This window comes from Caloenas nicobarica, chromosome 1, assembly GCF_036013445.1.
Source record: "Caloenas nicobarica isolate bCalNic1 chromosome 1, bCalNic1.hap1, whole genome shotgun sequence".
Taxonomy (NCBI): domain Eukaryota; kingdom Metazoa; phylum Chordata; class Aves; order Columbiformes; family Columbidae; genus Caloenas; species Caloenas nicobarica.
The window spans coordinates 213,161,893-213,177,300 of NC_088245.1; positions in this window are offsets into that span (position 1 = coordinate 213,161,893).

The window sequence follows — 15,408 nt, forward strand, 5'->3', positions numbered from 1 at the left end:
GCCCCACACCACACCAACCTGCCCCACAGCATGTCACCTGCCCCACACCATGTAACCTGCCCCACACCATGTCACCTGCCCCATGTCACCCCAACCTACCCCACATCACGTCACCTGTGCCACATGACACCAACCTGCCCCCAACAGACCAACTTGTCCCACATCCCGCCAACAAACTCAACGTCACACCAACCCACCCCACACCACTCCAACCCACCCCACATCACGCCATCCTGCCCCACATCACGCCAACCCACCCCACATCACACCAACCCACACCACACGGCACCAACTCACCCCACATGGTGCCAACTCACCTCACATCAGGCCAACCCTGATGCCAACACACGCTGAGCCCCAACACAGCCATCCCCCCAGTGCCTACCTCCATCCCACCCAGACAACATCCATCCTGGCCAGAAGGACCATCCCCACCAGAGTGACACCATCCCCACATACCATGCAGTACCGGGAGGGCCAGTCCTGTCCCCGTGCCCCTCTGGGGCCACCCATGCCCACGGCACCTTGCCTGGTGTAGGTGGCCACGCTGGAGACGCTCGTCCCCTTCGCACTGACAGGGACCGGCAAGGGCTGTGCCAAAACACTGCCAGGAACACCCATTCCACCGCCCCGGCAGCAGTACTGGGAACGTCTTTCCCCAGTGTGCGCCATGGCACTGGAAATGCCTGTTCCCACCAGATCAGGTGGCTCTGGAAGGGTTGAGTGTGGCGTGTAGTGCTGGAAAGTCCTGTCCTTCTGTCCTCCTGTCCTCCTCTCCCCTTGTCCTCTTCTCCTCCTGTCTTTCTGTCCTCCTGTGCTCAGCCCATGGAGGTCCCACACCATAGAGAACTTCCCCGCTGGAAGCACCTCAAGCCTTCGTTCACCTACAGTACTCACGGTTTTGCAATATTCATGCTGTGTTGACGTGCATTATACCAGTGTTGTCTTTAGCATGCATTTTGGTCTTGGGTATTCAACCACAAACTCATTAAAAATTAAAAAAAAAATGAGAGGAAGAACATGAGAAGTGGAGTAGAAAGTCAAGTTGACTGGAGTTTGATGGCCATCCTTGCAGAAACCATCACCTTCTATCCTTCTTCCCTTGCAGCCGCTCGCCATGGTCTGTCTTTCTCCAAAGTGCTTCCTAGGAGCGGAAAATGGAGCTGACAAACTCTTTCCCTGGGTTAGCAGGCGGTAATTCCCCATTTCACCTCATTGTGACAAGTTGGTGTGGACTTTTCTTACCAAACCGTGTGATTCTATGTGCGGGTCTCCAATAAATTTGAAACCTCAAGCTTAAGTTTTGGACACCATGAGTGTCGAGTTGTGTTTGAGTTCTGAATGTTGCTGTGTCCAATCAGGAAAATTGTTTCAAAGCACTGTCCTTATTATTCTGGAAGATCTTCTGGGAACCAGTGCCTTTTCATTTTTTTAATTCGGATGAAAAAAACCCCGATTATTTCAGTATTTTCAATAGCAAATGGCACTATTTTCAATCGTCCAGACTTCTGAGCCACATCGTGGAGACCAGGAGGTTCAAACGTCGTAATTTTAGACCTGTTATATCAGCTTGATTCACCTCCTGGCTTCTGGTTCATTACAATGCATGTTCTCCTTGCTTTTGAACTTTCCATCTTCACCCCAGAGTATCAAAACCTGCTTTTTAAAACAAAATCTGTTTGGGTTTTTTGCCCGGTCTTTATTCAAGGCGTGAAAAATGCATTTGGAATGACAAAAATGATCCTAAAATCCAGATTCTGGGCAACCATTTATGAATTTGAAACTCTTTAGATGTGCTTCCTCTATTGAGCAAACTAGTTATAGCTCAGAATTATATCTAAAACTAGAGAAGATCAGCACACAAGAATAGAGTTACTCCTGAGGTAAACCTCTAAAAACAGTTTACGGAAGCAACATGAACATGCCATGGCTTGTTTGCCCGAAACATCAATGGATTTAACAATAGAAAGAAAATCAATGCTCAGGTGATACGTGACTATTCTCTGACCAACTTACGCTGATTTGGTGAATTTTAAGTCAACATGACACTACCGTAGCAGGATTTTCCTATTTTTCTTCATTTCTACAGGAGCAGGTGACTATCTCAAAACTTTCTTAAAATACTGGTGTTTAGACGAGTCAAATGAGTTACTTAACATCACTGCTCGCCTGCCCTATATATGGAGATTGCATTTAATTTGCTGCTCTAATGTATACTGGAAGATCTCACCCATAATCCAGGGACTAAAAAGCAAAATTTCCCCCAGAGGATAATTCAAATATGACCCCAAATCCCAAGTTAATTTATTAACGATTTTATAGCAGTGGAACTGATATAGCACCAAAGAAGTCCCTGTAGATTTCCAGGTCATGCTAGTTAAGGTTTCAGCCTCATATTCTAAAATTCGGACTTACCTTTGCTTTTTGCTATCTTAGCGTGATAAGAAGGTTTTTGCAAGGGAATTACAAAAATGCTCATTATACACGATACCATCTCGTGGTGGTATTGAGGAGTTTTTAGGGATAAGTTTCACATTTGATTTTGATCAGCTTTGAGGGGTTAAGTCCATCTCTTCGCATAGCTCACCACAGAGACCATTCAACGTTATGAGAGACATCTAATAACCCAGATTCTGCCTGAATTCAAACCAAACAATCATCCCTTTGGGGCTTAAAATAATGAGTTAATGAATAAGGATTGGCAGATTATTTTAACCAGAGTATTTGCAGGCTGCAGCTGGGGAGGACTGGCTTCTTTTATCCCTGATTTATGAACAGTCAGAGCAGAAATGCTGGAGCAGCGTTGCCAATCTCAGCTGTATATACGGCATCGTGTAGGGCCCTATGTAATTACTGATGCCCTAGGAAACCGTCATGTGAGATTTTTAACCACATAAAAAGGCTGGGGTTATCTGTCTGCATCGTTCAGAAGATCACAGCGTGACTTTTATTACATCCCAGTGGATATTCCTGCAGCTGATTATCATACAAGATGAAACTCCTGTGGCTGCAGCAGTTGCACTCAGGGTTCCCACCGACATGACCTGCCCGTCTGCCCAAGCTGGATGGTGTGGGTGATGCTCTATGGGATCCATCCAGAGGGACCTTGAATGGCTAGAGAGGTGGGCTTGTGAGAACCTCGTGAAGTTCAGCAAGGCCAAGTGCAAGGTCCTGCACGTGGGTCAGGGCGATCTCAAGCACAAATAGAGGTTGGGGATGAGTGTATTGAGAACAGCCCTGTGGAGAAGGACCTGGGGGTGCTGGAGGTGAAGGATTGGCCATGAGCCGGCAACGTGCGCTTGCAGCCCAGAAATCCACCCGTGTCCTGGGCTGCATCCCCAGCAGCGTGAGCAGCAGGTGGAGGGAGGGGATTCTGCCCCTCTGCTCCGCTCTGGGGAGACCCCCCTGCAGTGCTGGGCCAGCTCTGGGTCCTCAGCACAGGACACACATGGAGCTGCTGGAGAGGGGCCAGAGGAGCCCCAGAAATGACCCGAGGCTGGAACAGCTCTGCTGGGAGGACAGGCTGAGAGAGCTGGGCTGTTCAGCTGGAGAAGAGAAGCTCTGGGGAGACCTTAGTGTGGCCTTTCTGGACTTAAAAGGGTCCAAGAAGAAAGAAGGGGACAGGCTTTTTAGGTGTGACAGGACAAGGTGTGATGGTTTTAAACTAAAGGAGGGAGATTCAGGCCAGACATGAGGGAGAAATTGTTGGCCCTGAGGGTGGTGAGAGCCTGTCCCAGGTTGGCCAGAGAGGTGGTGGCTGAACCATCCCTGGAGACATCCCAGGCCAGGCTGGACGGGGCTCTGAGCAGCCTGAGCTGGTGCAGATGTCCCTGCTCATGGCAGGGGGACACTGGATGGTCTTTAAGGTCTCTTCTGACCCAAACCTTTCTGTGATTCTGTGATTCTATGATCTTCAGTTTTCTTCACGTGAATCCAACTGGAAAACAGGAAAAAAGGTTTTCAAAAACATTTTCTGATTACTGAGCATATCTTGTGTTCACATGTGGTCTAAACTCACACCAGCAGCTCCTCACTTTGACCTTATGGAAAGCCAGAAGTAGTTTCTTCCGGACATTCTTTAGTGGAAAGTAAAGCCAGAAAAGAATTTAAATTATTACTAACGGAATTTCAAAATGCAATTTTAACAAAGTACGGTAAACCATCTTGAAGAATAAAGCACATTTTCAAAAACCATCTGGAGAAATCTGCTTGAAATAGCACTCAGGAACTGTCAGAAATGCCATTTGAAAACTTAAGTGCCATTTCTTGGAGCACTACTGTATCACTGTTCCTCTTGCTTGGCTGCACTGAATTTGAGACCCATGGGCTAGTGTCCCTTCAAATGACACATGGTGGAGAGATACTGCCTGCTAGAATCTTTGGGAAAGGAAGCAGTGACCCTGTGGCTAACAGTAATTCCTATTTCTGCCATAGATCGGGTCAAATATGCTTCTTATTGGGGTATGAGATCATGGCAAAATCACTTAAATGAGCAAACGTGCTTCAGGGATGGATGAAAGGATTCCAAGTGCAGAGCAAAATACTTCATGGGTTTGAGCTATTTAAAGAAGAGGGAAAAGCTTAAGTTTTGCCACTGAATGCCTATTAAATAACGCAATTTACAGCCACAGATGTGTGGTTAAAAGAGCTTATTTAGCTTTGCCTTTGTAGAGATCAAGCTCAAGCAGCAGAGACTGACAGAAGAGACTGGGTTTATGGGTGCTAAACCCTGGACCCATTTTTGTCTACGGTGTTTCTGAGCGGCTACTTAAGACCTTCTAGTCATCTCTGTGCCATATATCAGAGGCTGATAGTAAAAAGCATAATAAAGGTCACATCTTTTTGTTATAAAGGCCTTTGGCTTTGGATTAAAAGCAATATACACCTGTTGAGCCTCAGCTGAAGAGATATTAAGAGATAAGCTGGTACTGTAAAAGTGCTGGTCTACACGAAGATATTCAGAAAAATGCTAAAAACGTGTGCTCAAGTTATACCACATTAAACTCCAAGCGGAGTTTATTGATTTGCAAGTAAATTGGCCAGTGTTTACATTTCACTATTGCTGTAGCTGCATAATTTTTAAAAATTGATTTAAATGATGTTTCCTGAATATCCCTATATACATAAACCCTTCCTCAGAAAGAGAGATTTCATTGTATATTTGACAAACCATCAAGCTGTCCTGGTCAAATTATATGCAGAGAGAAGATCCCCGTTCAGTAGAAGACATCTTCAAGTCAGCTCACAACCATTAGAGACAATTTCCACGGAGGACGTGGAAGGGGATTCCTGGTGCTTTGGAGTGCAAGTGATGCTTAGAATATCTATTATTATCCTTGTGCTTAAAATAGCTATTATTTTAATAGAAAAACTTCATTCTCAGACTCAAATATATGTTTGAAATATATATTTTAAATAAAATATTGAAAAAAATTATTTTAAATGAGATAGATTCATGAAGGAGAACAGCAGCACTATCTCAGAACAAGGTGATCCCTACATCAACATTTACAAACCAGCCTTATTCCCATACTGACTCGGTGGTACAAGAAGCTGGTAATTTTGGTAACTTCTTTATGCACTGTCTTTTTGCTATGTGGACTTTAGCATTTGGCACCTGGGCTTTTCCCCTGTCAGAGCCTTCACGGCACAATTACAAAATATGTAGCAACAGCCCATAAAACAAACCTAATTTCTGGGAAAACACTTATTGCTTTAAACCATATTGCTTTCAAACCACGTGTGTATTATTTCTTTGAAGCCTTCAATTTACTAAAACGCTGTGGTTTGGGGGAAAGGGTGTTGTTTGTTTCGCTGGTTTTTCTGAGTAGCTTGAGAAACATGTTGGTAGACTGAAGTCATCCGACCAAGATAGGCTGAGCTCAAATCTACTGAAGTTGACAGATTAAATTTAAGCATTTTGGGAGGGGGTTTGATGAAGTTTTTGATCAAGTTGATGACTCATATAGCCATCAAGTCATGCTGGTTTGAGATGAGGTTCACCAAATGGCCAAGACATCGTGATGTAACTCATTTCAGTGACAAATGCCACAGCAGTAGTTTCACCTGAATTAGCCCTGCGACACTTTTTTTCACCAACCTGTGATGGAATTAATCTGTTCCAACCTTCTTAACTATGCTAGAAAGTTTTTCTTTAATGGTAAATTCATTTTTTTCCCTGCTACCTTTAAAACCTGTTGCTATTTGCTTTGTTTTCAGGGAATGATGGATGCGTGGATCTTAGATTTGGCAAATTTGGGCTCAGTTTTGCTACAGGAATCTCACCCACCGGTTAGAGTGTAACCTGAGTACGTGAACTTGATTTTTTTTTTGTTTGGAAAAGGCATTTCAGCATGTTTACTCCTGTGAGAGAGTTGCCAATTAGTTTAGAAGCTGTTTGAATTAGCTTGTTGAAAAATCCAAACAAAAGCTTATTGTCCAAAGGAGCCGGAGGGGGGTCAGGCAGCAGGGGATTGTAAAAACTGCCTTCAGAAGGATGTTATTACCTCATCGCTGTGGCCATAAAGAAAAGCTTTTACCATTAAAAAAAAAAAAAAAAAGTCTAACAAGTTCAATAAATGCTCAAAGAACCCCACAAAAAGATTTGGAAACAACACGAGCCATTTCTTGATGCCTCATGTTTTGAGTGCGGTAAAAAAGAATTGCTGCCACGTGTAGCTGCGCTGTGATCTTCCAAGGTTTCACAAATGAGGCAGAATCAGGCCTAGAGAGTTTGGGATGAAGACATTTTAAAACAGCCTCCTGGAAATGGAATTTGGGATGAGATCCATGAGACCCCGTTGTGCTTATTCAGGGACACTTCTGCATTAAACACAGGAGGTTTTGGCTTTTTGGGGACTATTTATGAGCTTTGAGTGAGGGATTGCTTGCATCCTGCTTAATTAGGCTTGGCAAGGTGCTGGTTTACTCTCTGAATTGCCCTTACAATAGTTGGAAAATGTTATTTTGGATCAGATTAAAAGCAGAACACCCAGTCATGAAATGTGCTGTAGAATGGAAGATGCTCTACAAATATGCATGATTACCGAATGTTCTTTGTAAGTGAACAGAGGCAGCTGAACTGATTTATTTAACCATGTAGACAATGAACTAAAAGGCAGTGCAGGGGAAAAAAAAATAAATGAAGGATTAATCAGCGTGGGATAAGGAATAGTATTTTCCAATATTTTTTTCCCAGAGTTTTCAGCTGGTTATAGGAGAAAGCCATATCAGTACTCACTGCTTTGGGATTACATCAGATATAAATGTTACAGGTTTTAGCTTATGTACCACAGTATTGATCTTTCTTGGGCCTATCCTAGGGGTGTGCTGACAAAAATAGGACATCTCTGAAACTCGCTGTCCTAACATACACGCTCTGTCTGCTGTCAATGTTGGTACTTGGACTGATGAAAAAATGTCTGTATCTTCTTTGTTGTTTTGGTTGTTGTTGGTTGGTTGGTTTGGTTGTTTGTTTGTTTGCTTGTTTTTTTCATTATAGGAGTTGGAAAAGAAATTAGAAAAACTGTTACGGGATCATACATCAAGCTGAAGTGTTAGCCTCAGATAGCTTAAGTGTATGGCACGGAAATAGCTCAAATGCTATTTTCCCTTGAGATCATTATTCTTTAATATAAACTTTTGATGTATCTGGCTTCAAAGGAAGACAAGCGATTGCTATGGAGAAGGAACTGACAACAAGCAACACATTTGCTCTGAACATAATTCTATAATACAACCTCAGATCAGCCACTGACGCAACCTTTATGTCAGAGGAATTAAACCAGATACAGCTTTCTGCTTGCTCATGAGCCACTGAATCTGCACAGGACCATCCAGGCCAAAGCAGCCCAGTGACCTTTTAGCACATGGAATCCATCACATCCACCCACCTCAAAGTGGTCGCCACCAGTCACTCGCTCACACTGGAGACTGCATTGAAAGCCCATGTAAATCAACCAGGAGATGTTTTTCTTTTTATTTCAGTGGACCACATATGAAGGGCAAAAGCTGGTGGTTCACCACTGGGTCTGCAAGTTGCTGCAAGGACTGTCTTCCAAGCAAGATCATAGAATTGTAGAATCATTTTGATTGGAAGAGCTCTTTAAGATCATCGAGTCCAACTGTTATCCCAACCCTGGCACTACCCCATGTCCCTGAGAACCTCATCTCCACATCAACCCCTCCAGGGATGGTGACTCCACCACTGCCCTGGGCAGCCTGTTCCAATGCCCGACAGCCCTTTCCGGGAAGAAATTGTCCCAAGATCCAACCTCGATCTTTGCTGGCACAACTTGAGGCCGTTTCCTCTCATCCTATGGCTTCCTACTTGGGAGAAGAGACTAACACCCTCTGTACTACAATGGGTGCAAAAAGATGCAAAAACTCTAAGCTCCTATTTAGTTATGGTCATGAAATACTCCCTGCCACATTGCCAGAAGTAACTGAAGGAAATTTAACTCTGAATTCTGTTGAATTAAAATCCCTCTCTTTACTGTACCTCCATTTTCATCTTGCAACTGTGGTATTTTGATTTCCCCACATCATCTGATGTGTAATGGTTGTGCTTTCCACCACAGAGGTGGTTGCATTTCACCAATGGGCAAAGCAAATATTTCTAGAGGTCTTTAAGGCCCTTTGAATGGAAAGTCTCTGCAGGATGTTCTGTTAATGGGTACAAAAGCTAAGCATACATAAAGATTAAAAAAAAAAATCAATATCCACATTGACTGGAAGCCCACTGGCTGTGAAACCTCCCCAGGACAGCATTTGCACCAAAACCTTGTACTCAGCTACAAGCACCTCCAGGAAAATATAATGCCATTATATCAAACCATCAAGACTTTCTTGATGTTTAGGTATCATTTTTAGGTCATAATATTTTGACTGACCCTTCACTAACAAAACCTATACATCCACTTAGAAAGAATGAGTTGGAAGGGACATTCAGGTCCTCTGATGTGACAAGAAGGGAGAATGGATGGGTATTATGGTTGCTGTTGCTGCACAACTATTTGATGAGATATCTGCCAACCACTACCTCCAACGGGTTATACGGCAGAGCTACATGCTTCTTCCTAATGCTCTTGTTGTTATTGAATAAGACGTGTTTAAAACATTTGACAGCCCAGGGTCTGGGGCACAAGTGTGATGGGAGCGGCTGAGGGAGCTGGGGGTTCAGCTGGAGAACAGGAGCTGAGGGGAGACCTTCTGATCTCTGACCTGCCTGAAAGGAGCTTGGAGCCAGGGGGGGTCGGGCTCTGCTCCCCAGGAACAAGCGCCAGGACCAGAGGAAACGGCCTCAAGTTGCGCCAGGGGAGGTTGAGGTTGGATCTGGGGAACAATTTCTTCCCCAAAGGGCTGTGGGGCATTGGAACAGGCTGCCCAGGGCAGTGCTGGAGTCACCGTCCCTGGAGGGGTTGGACAGACGTGGAGATGAGGTTCTCAGGGACATGGGGTAGTGGTGGGCTTCACGGTGCTGGGTTAATGGTTGGACTTGGTAATCTTAAAGGTTTTTTACAACCAAAATGATTCTATGATTCATTTGGTCAGGAATAAACTCGTGGTCAGGATGGATGGAGGTCCATGGCTCTTCATGTTCTGTGGGAATTAGGGGCTTGAGGTGGAAAAGCTCATCTGATGGTAGAGAAAACTGGCATCAGCTTGGTAACAGCTGTTGGTGTCTATGGTAAACTCCAGTCAGAGAACTCAAGATTTGGAGATCTGACCTAGTTTCCCCAAACTCATGTTCTCAGGGCATGAGAATAGAAATAAATTATGATCTGGTGGCAATTACAGAGACATGGTGGGACAGCTCACATGACTGGAATGTGGTCATGGATGGCTGTGTCCTTTTCAGGAAAGACATGCCAGCCAAGCGTGGTGGTGGAGTTGTTCTTTATGTGAGAGAGCAACTGCAATGTATAGAGTACTGTCCAGGTGCGGTTGAGGAGCGAGTTGAGAGTCTGTGGGTGAGAATTAAGGGGCAGGCTGGCAGGGGTGACACTGTTGTGGGAGTCTATCACAGGCCACCAGATCAGGGTGAGGATGTTGATGAGGCCTTCTATGGGCAGCTGAGCGTGGCCTCACAGTCACAGGCTCTGGTTGTTATGGGGGATTTTAACTACCCTGATGTTTGCTGGAAGGACTACTCAGCCAGCCAGCCTCAGTCTAGGAGGTTCCTCCAGTGCATTGACGATAACTTTCTGATGCAAATGGTGGAGGAGCCGACTAGAAGAGGTGCGCTGCTGGATCTCGTCCTCGCTAACAAGGAGGGTCTGGTTGAAGCAGTGAAGGTTGAGGGCTGCCTTGGTTGCAGCGACCATGAAATGGTGGAGTTCAGGATCTCATGTGATGGGAGCAGAATACCGAGCAGAATTGCAACCCTGGACTTCAGCAGGGCCGACTTTGGCCTTTTCAAACAATTGCTGGAGGAAATCCCGTGGGCAAGGCTGCTTGAAGGTAAAGGGGCCCAAGATAGTTGGTTAACTTTCAGGGACTGCTTCTACCAAGCTCAAGATCAGTGCATCCCGACACGTAGGAAGTCAAGGAGGGGAGCCAGGAGACCTGCGTGGTTAAACAGGGAACTGCTGGGCAAACTCAAGTGGAAGAGGAGGGTTTACAAATCATGGAAGGAGGGGCTGGCCACTTGGGAAGAATATAAGGCTGTTGTCAGAGAATGTAGGGAGGCAACTAGGAAAGCTAAGGCCTCCTTAGAGTTAAACCTGGCAAGAGGGGTCAAGGACAACAGAAAGAGCTTCTTCAAATACATGGCAGATAAAACTAACACCAGAGGCAATGTAGGCCCACTGATGAATGGGGTGGGTGCCCTGGTGACAGAAGATACAGAGAAGGCAGAATTACTGAATGCCTTCTTTGTCTCTGTCTACTCTGCCAGAGGCTGTCCTGAGGAGCCCCGTACCCCTGAGGCCCCAGAGGAAGGCAGGGCAATGGAGGAGTTTGCCTTGGTTGATGAGAACTGGGTTAGGGAGCAATTAAGCAATCTGGACATCCATAAATCCATGGGTCCAGATGGGATGCACCCGCGGGTGCTGAGGGAGCTGGCTGAAGTCATTGCTGGGCCACTCTCCATCATCTTTGCCAAGTCTTGGGAAACAGGAGAGGTGCCTGAGGACTGGAGGAAAGCAAATGTCACTCCAGTCTTCAAAAAGGGTAAGAAGGAGGACCTGGGCAACTATAGACCGGTCAGCCTCACCTCCATCCCTGGGAAAGTGATGGAACACCTTATCCTTGGTGCCATCTTAAGACATATCGAGGATAAGAGGGTCATCAGGGGCAGTCAACATGGCTTCACCAAGGGGAAGTCATGCTTGACCAACCTCATAGCCTTTTATGAAGACATAATCAGGTGGATTGATGATGGCAGAGCAGTGGATGTGGTCTACCTTGACTTCAGCAAAGCATTTGACACCGTCTCCCACAGCATCCTCACAGCTAAACTGAGGAAGTGTGGACTGGACGATCGGGTAGTGAGGTGGACCACAAACTGGCTGAAGGAAAGAAGCCAGAGAGTCGTGGTCAATGGGGCAGAGTCTGGTTGGAGGCCTGTATCTAGTGGAGTGCCTCAAGGGTCGGTACTGGGACCAGTATTATTCAATATATTCATCAACGACTTGGATGAGGGAATAGAGTGCACTGTCAGCAAGTTTGCTAATGACACCAAACTGGGAGGGGTGGCTGGCATCTGAAGGCTGTGCTGCCATCCAGCGAGATCTGGACAGGCTGGAGAGTTGGGCAGGGAAAAATTCAATGAAATATGACAAGGGAAAATGTAGAGTCTTACCTCTGGGCAGGAAAAACCCCAGGTTCCAGTATAGGTTGGGGAATGACCTATTAGAGAGCAGTGTAGGGGAAAGGGACCTGGGGGTCCTGGGGACAGCAGGGTGACCATGAGCCAGCACTGTGCCCTTGTGGCCAGGAAGGCCAATGGGACCTGGGGGGGATTAGAATTGGGGTGGGCAGTAGGTTGAGAGAGGTTCTTCTGCCCCTCTACTCTGCCCTGGTGAGACCACATCTGGAATCTTGTGTCCAGTTCTGGGCCCCTCAGTTCCAGAAGGACAGGGAACTGCTGGAGAGAGTCCAGCGCAGAGCCACAAAGATGCTGAAGGGAGTGGAGCATCTCCCGTGTGAGGAAAGACTGAGGGAGCTGGGGCTCTTTAGCTTGGAGAAGAGGAGACTGAGGGGTGACCTCATTAATGTTTTTAAATATATAAAGGGTGGGTTTCACGAGGATGGAGCCAGGCTCTTCTCAGTGACAGCCAACAGTAAGACAAGGGATAATGGGTTCAAACTGGAACACAAGAGGTTCCACTTAAATATGAGAAGAAACTTCCACCCAGTGAGGGTGACAGACACTGGAACAGGCTGCCCAGGGAGGTTGTGGAGTCTCCTTCTCTGGAGATATTCAAAACCTGCCCAGACGCCTTCCTGTGTAACCTCACCTAGGTGTTCCTGCTCTGGCAGAGGGATTTGACTAGATGATCTTTCGAGGTTCCTTCCAATTCCTAACATTCTGTGATTCTGTGAAATGTCAGTCCAGTTCCGATGTCTGATTTGGATAAGTTTATGATACAGGAATATTTGTATTGAGAAACCAAGAATCAGAGTGTTTTGGGGATTCCACGCAATGTGAATATGAGATCTTGGCACAGGAACTACTATTTGGCTCAGTCAAACACGATGGGAGGACCATGCTGCACTGTGTGACTTCAATCAAAAAACCAACAGAAAGCAGAGAGCAAAGCCAGGAACAATTTGATGAAAACCTCTCGATGTGTGATCAGCTATCCAGGGTGGATCATTTCTGGGAGAAACCAGGGAAAAAGTAAATGATCATGGATGGAGTTTGAATTCCCACCAAGCTTCTGTTATAGCCTTTTATAACCTGATAAAACATCCCCAAGTCCCCCAGTCCAGAAGAAGAAAAGATAACCACAAAGCAGAGTAGAGGAAGCTCCGCATCAGCATTTTCCTTCCAACCCTTCCAGCTGCAGAAGGTGGTCCCTTGAACCCCTGGCAGAAGCAGGTAGAAAATTGCCCATTTTTGTGATGGTCAGGATTTTCCTTTAAGATGAAAACCTCATTTAACTGAGCTGTTGCCAAATAGCACCATTTTCTCGAGGATCATTTTACAACACGAAGCTCAAAGGATTTGCACGGTAGAAATTCATTTGTTATTCCACGTGGTACCGCTGCTCAGGCTAAATTGACAAAATATTTACCCAGAGGGTAATGCATCCATTTCTACTCTGTGCCTCCTTGTCGTTCAAGGCCATTCCACTCTGGGTTAGTGGTCTCTCGGCACTGCTGCCTGGCATTTCCCCAAAACATATATATATTTTTTTTCTTTTTCATGGAATTACAGGCAGGCACCTCATGAGGGCAGCATGTCCTCTCTTTTTCTTTTTTTCCACCTCTTTTATTAGACACTGCTCTGCTTCCAGACTGAATCAAAAAAACCTGTGTATGCACTACAAATGGCACTATCGTGCTCTTACTACTTGAATTAACGAGGGTCTCAAAGCAAAACTGTTGACCTCCCACCTCATGAAATGCTGGTGCTGTGGAAAATGTTGCTGCCCTGCTTTGCAGATAGGAAAAAAAAAAAAGCTAAGTGAATCCATGTAACATGCTCAGGATGACCTATGGCTGGCAGTCAAGGAAGGAATAAATCATTGAGCCCGACTGCTGTGATTTTTCCATGAAATTAATCATGCACCTTTTTACTACCGTCCTGTTTGCTGCAAGGAGAGGTCTGATTTGAGGCAAAGGGGACAAAATAAGACAGAAACTATGTAAATGCATGAGGAAGAAGAGAGGACCTTGACCTCAGTAAAGCATTTGACACAGTCTCCCACAGCATCCTCGCTGCTAAACCAAGGAAGTGTGGTCTAGGCGATTGGGTAGTGAGGTGGACTGTGAACTGGCTGAAAGAAAGAAGCCAGAGAGTCGTGGTCAGTGGGGCAGAGTCCAGTTGGAGGTCTATATCTAGTGGAGCCCCTCAGGGGTTGGTACTGGGACCAGTACTGTTCAATATATTCATCAACAACTTGGATGAGGGAATAGAGTGCACTGTCAGCAAGTTTGCTGATGACACCAAACTGGGAGGGGTGGCTGGCATCTGAAGGCTGTGCTGCCATCCAGAGAGCTGGACAGGCTGGAGAGTTGGGCAGGGAAAAATTCAATGAAATATAACAAGGGCAAGTGTAGAGTCTTGCATCTGGGCAGGAACAACCCCAGGTTCCAGTATAGGTTGGGGAATGACCTATTAGAGAGCAGTGTAGAGGAAAGGGACCTGGGGGTCCTGGGGACAGCAGGGTGACCATGAGCCAGCACTGTGTCCTTGTGGCCAGGAAGGCCAATGGGACCTGGGGGGGATTAGAATTGGGGTGGGCAGTAGGTTGAGAGAGGTTCTCCTGCCCCTCTACTCTGCCCTGGTGAGACCTCATCTGGAATATTGTGTCCAGTTCTGGGCCCTTCAGTTCCAGAAGGACAGGGAACTGCTGGAGGGAGTCCAGCGCAGCCACGAAGATGCTGCAGGGAGTGGAGCATCTCCCGTGTGAGGAAAGGCTGAGGAGCTGGGGCTCTGGAGCTGGAGAAGAGGAGACTGAGGGGAGACCTCATTAATGTTTATAAATATATAAAGGGTGAGTGTCAGGAGGATGGAGCCAGGCTCTTCTCGGTGACAACCAATGATAGGACAAGGGGCAATGGGTACAAACTGGAACACAGGAGGTTCCACTTACATATGAGAAGAAACTTCTTCTCAGTGAGGGTGCCAGAGCCTGGCCCAGGCTGCCCAGGGAGGTTGTGGAGTCTCCTTCTCTGCAGACATTCCAACCCGCCTGGACACCTTCCTGTGTAACCTCATCTGGGTGTTCCTGCTCCGGCGGGGGGATTGCACTGGGTGAGCTTTTGAGGTCCCTTCCAATCCCTGACATCCTGTGATTCTGTGTGATTCTGTGTGATTCTGTGACAGTGGAAATTCCCTTCTTGAATGCTGCAAGGAGACACAAACAGGTACAAAAATGCATTTAAAGCCACAATAGCTACTTTTCTTCCCTTTTTAACAGGCAAGTTTATGAGCCCACTCCCAGCCAGAAAGGAGAGATGCATCTGTCAGGAAGGGGCAAATATAAGAGTTCAAGATGACTGAAACTAGAAAGTGCTCACAAAGCCCTGTGCAGAGGAATGGACGGGGTTATCAGGACTCTTGCACGTATCACGAATAATGTGAGAAGGGCAGGGAGGTCTTAAAGCACTGGAGAAGTGCAAATACACCTAATATCAAGATAAATGGCAGAGAGGGGGGAGGTTGCTGAGCTAAAGGCAAGAGAGGTCCACAGGAAAGCAAAGATACCCGTTTCTTAAAAAAGACTCTAAAACCAG